This window comes from Pollicipes pollicipes, unplaced genomic scaffold (genome assembly GCF_011947565.3).
Source record: "Pollicipes pollicipes isolate AB1234 unplaced genomic scaffold, Ppol_2.1 Scaffold_4740;HRSCAF=5597_pilon_pilon_pilon, whole genome shotgun sequence".
Lineage (NCBI taxonomy): Eukaryota > Metazoa > Arthropoda > Thecostraca > Pollicipedomorpha > Pollicipedidae > Pollicipes > Pollicipes pollicipes.
Window position 1 is genome coordinate 17,360,155 of NW_023596545.1, and position 6,610 is coordinate 17,366,764.

Below are 6,610 nucleotides of genomic sequence, written 5' to 3' on the forward strand. Positions count from 1 at the left end.
TTAGCCATCAGTGGCCGGCTATCAGCACTGTCTGGTGGTGCTCAAAGAGTGACGGAAGCTTTCTCATCACCAGCTACCACATACCGTTAGAAACGTTGCATTATAGCTGACACACTGTTGCCGTTTCTCACTATCGCGATGTCTGGATTATCGATCGACCCCAAATATTGACGTGTGTTGAGTGTTCTCCGTGTTCGGCTGACAGTAGTCGCCTCTTGTTTGGCGTTAGTGACAATCGTATTACAAACGGGGACATAATATTTACTGGCCAGAAGGGAAAGGCATTACACAGATCTCTGAAATGTGTTATTGTACGGATTTAAGGTCGAGCAGTATCATCCCTAACAGAAACGGTAGCCTTATTGGCCCGGTTTATTTTCTCAACGAATTAGGACGCAACCGACCCAAAGGATGGTAAGAAAGAATTGATGGTAAGTCGGCAGAAACGTGAATGTTTTGCGCCAGCCATAGAGAATATGCTCGTCTTTATCGACACGAACTTGGCAGTTGTGAGAGCACATGCTTTATTTCACGTCCTGAAGGGTAGAGGAGGGTGGCATTGCTGTGGCCCTACAAAACGCGTGCAGCTTCATCTAGGCCTAGTGACTCGCGCAGGTATATCATCGTGCTGGGCGATTGCGCACACATTTCTCTCCAGTATGAAAGAACGGAGATGCACTGTTCGTTTCGGATCAATGCATCCCGACGCTACGTTGGAAACCAAAGCCAGACGAATGTCTTCAAGGTGGGACCAAGCGAAATGCACATCGAAGTCTCAGTGAGGAACTAGTATTTTCACATAAGCTTCCTTTCCGGTTCGATCGGGAAGTCCATATACTTGGCAGAGCTGAAGGAAACTGCAATGTGTTATTTTGCCTACACATACGGTCATGAGATCATTCCTATTATCTGTCGATGAAGCCACACTATCCCCAAGAATGGAACACCACCTGCTGAGCTCCCAGCTCATCACCGCTGGATGCATACATGTCTCAACTCAATGAAAAAGCATTCGCGCATCTCTGTGTTAACACGCGCTCGGGTGGGGGTCAAATTGACCCCCCGAAAGTTTTTTCAGAATGGTTTCCGAACGGCGCAGCGTAGCCACGCCAAATTTTGCATAGCTGTAGAAAATTGAACAGCGGGTCGTTTTACATAAAAAATGTAGATAAACCTTGTAAGGTCGCTGACCTACGGCAGGTCAAATCAGGCCATGGTTTCAGCGAAGGCAATTTTTAGGGAATCCTTTAATCTGATCCAACAACGGAGTGTTAGACGAAGCCATACATCTCTGAGATGCTCTTTAAGGCAACACAACAGTTGAACGAGCAAATTGCATTGACCTAAGGTCAGGTATGAAGGTCACACCAAAGTCAAAACCAACCTGTTTTGTTTCTCTATGGCTTGCTGCGTGGGATAGTTTCTGCTGCTCATTTCCAATTTCTTGATTGCAGGAACTGCATTATGCATCCTCCATGCACTTCTTAGTGGTCAAAATACGTCATTGACATAAAAGGACCCAGGTCAGCATTTTGTTTTGGAAACATACTGCTTAGCGTAATCTTTGTCGCTTAGTCAAATGCAACACTCATAGCAATCTTGTATGATTTTGGTTACCTTGACCTTCAAAAGGTCAAACAAGGTCTCTAACCTTGAATGAGTATGTGAACTTTTGCTTAGAAATGGTTATCTAGTTTCTGGGGGCACTTAGGAGACCAACCAGTAACTTGATCTTGTTTGACCTCTTTTGACCCTAAGGTCATGACCTGGGAACCTGAAACTTTGACCTAACTGAGTTCACGTACAGGTCAAAACACACTGTAACTTTGGTGTCTTTAGCTCTGTGAGTTCCCGAGCGCGTGCTAAGTGTCAGAAAAGACAACAAAATCTCGCCTTACGGAGCCATGAAAGGATTGGTAGTGGTAGCTGCGTCGGATCTACCACCCGCGCGATCAGAGGCCGTCCCGGAGACCCGTGCAGGCCGTCGGATGCGCTCCGGCTCGACACATTGAGTCGGCGCCCGACACTGACCTGTCGGATGAAGCTGTTGGAGCTGTCGGAGACACTGCCATCGGAGCGCTTGTGCCGACGGCGGTGTCTCACTCCCCTCACCCTCGCCTGTGGGCATATAGGCACTGCTCACCAGTTGAGCCGAAGCTCTTGCACTCTCAGGCTAGCACGGCGTAGCAGACTCAATAAGTCAGCTGCTGGCTTCTCGACTCAGGGATAGGACGCTCAAAGCAGTTCCTACCAATCGCCGGCCTTATGCTTTGGGCTTTACCGAATCCACTGCACCCTGCTATTCGATCCTCGGAATCCTCCACAGCGCTACACCCACGGGCCTGTCTGACGGCAGGGATCAGCGAGATAGTTGACATCCGCGACATCCTACAATGTGCCAATGCTACCTCAACGTCACCTCTTCCAACATTCTCTCAGGTCGTTGAATAATGCCAATTTGTCTGGGTCGTTCAATGCATCCGCAACCAAGGACAACGAGATTCCGTCGTAGGTTGTGCGCATCAACATTCAGCAAACCGGCATGCTACTTACAACGATTGTGCTTAAATTTGCAGTCGGCTGCCTTCCGCAAGGCAGCTAAAACAGAACACAGCCTAATGCCAGCGCTGGAACAAACATTTTCATGCATCTTGAGCATGTTTGGGGGCAGGCGATTGGGAACAGGCCTCCAGTTGGGAAGAAGTCGAGTAACGGGATTCTTTGTCCACCCATTATTGATTACTATTTGGCTTTCGGTTGCGTTCAAGCGTCACGCTTATGCCCCGCAAATGATGACGCAGAATACAAAATGTTAATACTAACGACTCACACCAACAGATTCAATTAAACTGAAAGCTGTCTTAAGCCTCGCTCTGAGAATGTGCTGTATCAACGACAGCGCCACATTTAAAAGAACCTTTTCCGATGCTGAGCATCGGAATCGCGAAGCTTAAGGAGCCATCTAGATCGGAGCAAAACAATAAGGCCAGGTAGCCAATAATCGATGCATCAACTGACGAGAGCCTAAGAGCACCTTCATTAAAGGCGCCGCCGCCAAAAAGCGTCTGCGCCGGGACTTCGGCTCAGGCGCTCAGTCTCAGCCTTTCTCAAGCAAACCAGCACGTGTCTCTTGGACGTGTGCGTCTGACCAGGAGACATCTTGACTCCGGTGGGCGCCTGCCGGTGGCCGAAGCTAGACGCCGGCTGTGCCCAGGCCGTGTCCAGGGTCGCGGCCGGCGAGGAACGCGTGCCTTTCCAGCCGCCGTGCGCGTCACACCTGCCGCGCGGCGGCGGCGGCGGCGGGCGGCGCGGCGGCGCCCTCACCTGGATCTGGTCGCGGAAGAGGCTGCTGTCCTCCTGTTCGTAGTCGGCCTGCGAGCTGGGCCTGGACAATCGCGTTCACGACATGGCGGCGGCGGCGGGGCGTGCGGGCACCGTGTCGGCCCTATGCACAGCGATGGCGGAGGCACTGGCGTCGGCGGCGGCGCCAATCAATAGCGGCCGCTCGCCGATCGATGCCTCAGCTGGGCCGCCGCCGAGCCGGCGCGCGCGCGCGCCGCTCTCGCTCTGTCTGCAGTCGGTGTGTGAGTGCCAGTGTGCGCGGCGAGCGCCTCTCTGCGCCTATCTGAGCGCAGCATGTGTGAAGGTGTGGGAAGGGGGGGGTGCGTGCGTTTGCTTGTGCGCAAGAGTAGGGTTTGCGCGCGTGGGTGTGGGCATGACAAAGAGTGGAAGAGTGAAACTGAGGCAGAAGAATGGACACAGGTAGATGGACAGAATAAATGAAGTCAGCAAGAAAGGTGGACCAATGATGTGTTTACGAAACGTGCGACATATGAAAGAGGTTCGTTGTCGTCTACCATTCCGAATCCGCCTTGTGCAATGAGCTGCAATGGTTTTGTCGTTCTCGTCCATACAATGTTCTACGTAGAGCGCTCGCTACTTGTACATTGAAGGATGAACTATCACCTGCTCCGACATGCTGAATAAACTTTCCGCCTACATGAATGCGAGGGGCCCCACCTAAGGCTTGTTACTTATATCTCCCTGACATGTAACGCGAACACGCAATCAAATTTCCTGTACCCTCTGTGACGTTCCTTGCAAGTGTTCTACCGCCACAAACGTGTCTCTGGCCTTTCTAGTCTTAAGAAGTGTCACTTTATCTAAGATCTACCTACCTGCCCTGAAAATCACAGGTCTGTGTCTTTGCTTCCTATCTGCTCGAAAATATCTGGAGAAAATTGTGAACGAAAGCCTATTACAGGTTTGTCTTCCCACCCTATCCTCATCCCATCAAGGATTCCTTCCAAAGGGTTCCTGCGTCATAGATATTACATGCTTTCCTGAGCAGTACTGGGCATCTGTTTCAAAAGGTAATCAAACCGAGGAAATTTACACCGAGTACTCTTCAGGACTCACAAGCGTCAATCACCTTCTTCTGCTACACAATGTCTGCCTTTTTTGCATCATTGGCCGGGCGTATAGCTGGCTGGAGTCGTACTTGAACAATCGTTCACGATCGTTCGCAGCGCGTTGTAGTGAACAGCAAGAAGTTTGACTGGATTCCCTTGCGGTCTGGTGTCCCGTAACGCAGCATCCTGGGACCGTTGCTGTTCACCTGCTTTTTGGCTGATGTTCCAGACCATATTAATAGTGGATTTCTAATGTGCGCTGATGATGTGAAAACTTATCACCGAATTGACAACGTAGCAAAATGTCTCACACTTCAGGCGGATTTGGATTGTCTCCTGTGAATGGTCCAAAAACTGGGGACTGAAACTGAACCTAGCTGGGTGCAAAACCATCTCATTCACCATCTGTACGTCACCTGCTCACTACTCTCATGACGGTCATCGTCTAGAGACCCGCCAGCAGAGCTGCGATCTTGGCGGCCTCCTAGAAGCCGAACTTACCTTTGTCAATCACATAGGTACAACTGCCTTAAAAGTAAACAGGATGCTAGGCCTTCTCCTGCGAAGCGTGTAAATACCGTCGTGCACTCGTCAGGCGCGTTTTAATGATAAGACTTTGTGATGTGCCTCCAAAGCTTATGTAAGATCATCGACAGGATACGGTAGCATTATTTCGACCGGTGCTGCCGTTTCACATCTCGCTCGGTTCGAGCGAATGCAACACCTGTTTCTCATACCCAGTCATGGTGTCCTCTACTGGACTACGAGCATCTTTTTGCTTGCTTCAAAACAGCATTTATCAAGGTACGATTTGCTCAGTCTGAAATATTATTTATTCAACGCATATCATCAGAGAATTGACCGTGCAAACCTGACAGCACTGTTCGGTTAGACTACACCCGCCCGGCGCTCTCGGCACATCGGCTCTTCCACGAGCCATTTGCAAGGTTAAACACTGCTAAAAACGAATTTGTCACACGTCTACCAATTGCCTGCAACCGCCTTCTTCCACATTCTCCCTCAACCGACTTTCTCCAGCCAAGAAAGTCATTCGGATCTGGTTTATTCAGGTTGCCGGCACTCGTGGGACATTCTTTTGACCGTTTTGGTCCGAGTGTGTAATGTGTACGTGTGCCTGTGTGGGATGTGTATGTGTGTGTGTGTGTGTGTGTGTGTGTGTGTGTGTGTGTGTGTGTGTGTGTGTGTGTGTGTGTGTGTGCGTGTGTGTGTGCGTGTGTGTGTGTGTGTTGTGTGTGTGTGCGTGTGGTGTGTGTGTGTGCGTGTGTGTGTGTGTGTGTGTGTGTGTTGTGTGTGTGTGTGTGTGTGTGTGTGTGTGTGTGTGTGTGTGTGTGTGTGTGTGTGTGTGTGTGTGTGTGTGTGTGTGTGTTGTGTGTGTGTGTGTGGTGTGTGTGTGTGTTGTGTGTGTGTGTGGGTGGTGCATTTATGGTGCATTTATGGTGGTGCATTTATTGTTTCTAAAATTAGACTTCTTCCGAAACTGGACTTTCGCGTGCAGGCTGCTTACGCCCTAAATAAGCAAATAAGCAAACAAATAAACACTACAAGGCAATCTGCCGCCGGCGCGGGCGGCGCGTCGCCATCCGACGAATCCGGTGATCATGGGACGGCACTGGGACAAAACTGTCTCATCAGCGGAACCCAACCATGGCTGGAGATTCTGTGGGGCCTCGGGGGTGCGGATCACCCGAGTCCCGGAAAACCAAAAGTGTTAGGGGAGGGGCCGGGGAAGCAGATCCAAGGGCCCTTCGAGAGGGTTCTTGTCGGCTCGCACAGCGTATAGAAAGATCGCTGTATTGAATGAGAATTCGTTCAAAAAGACCTTTGCCAAAGTAGAAGCTGGGGAGATAAAAAAAAATCCCCCTAGGTGCTCAGTAAGCCCAATCTGGCAACTCCAGACCCTTCAAGCCTTTAAGGGGTCCATGCTCGGGGCCCTGTGGTCTTTTAAAGCCTGTTCAGAACACCAAGTGGACCTCGGGACTACCTATAGCTCTTTGGGCGCTCAGGGGTTGCATTGTCCACTCAGAGCCCTGTGTTTTCAAAGCTCCTCTGGCCGCTCATGGCTCATTTTTGTCATTCAAGGTGTTCCGGACCACTGGTCTCTGGCCATGGTTGCTGATCTTGCGGTAGTCTGGGGTCCGGACCACCAGAGCCCCAAAAACCCAAAATGTGGGGGGTCC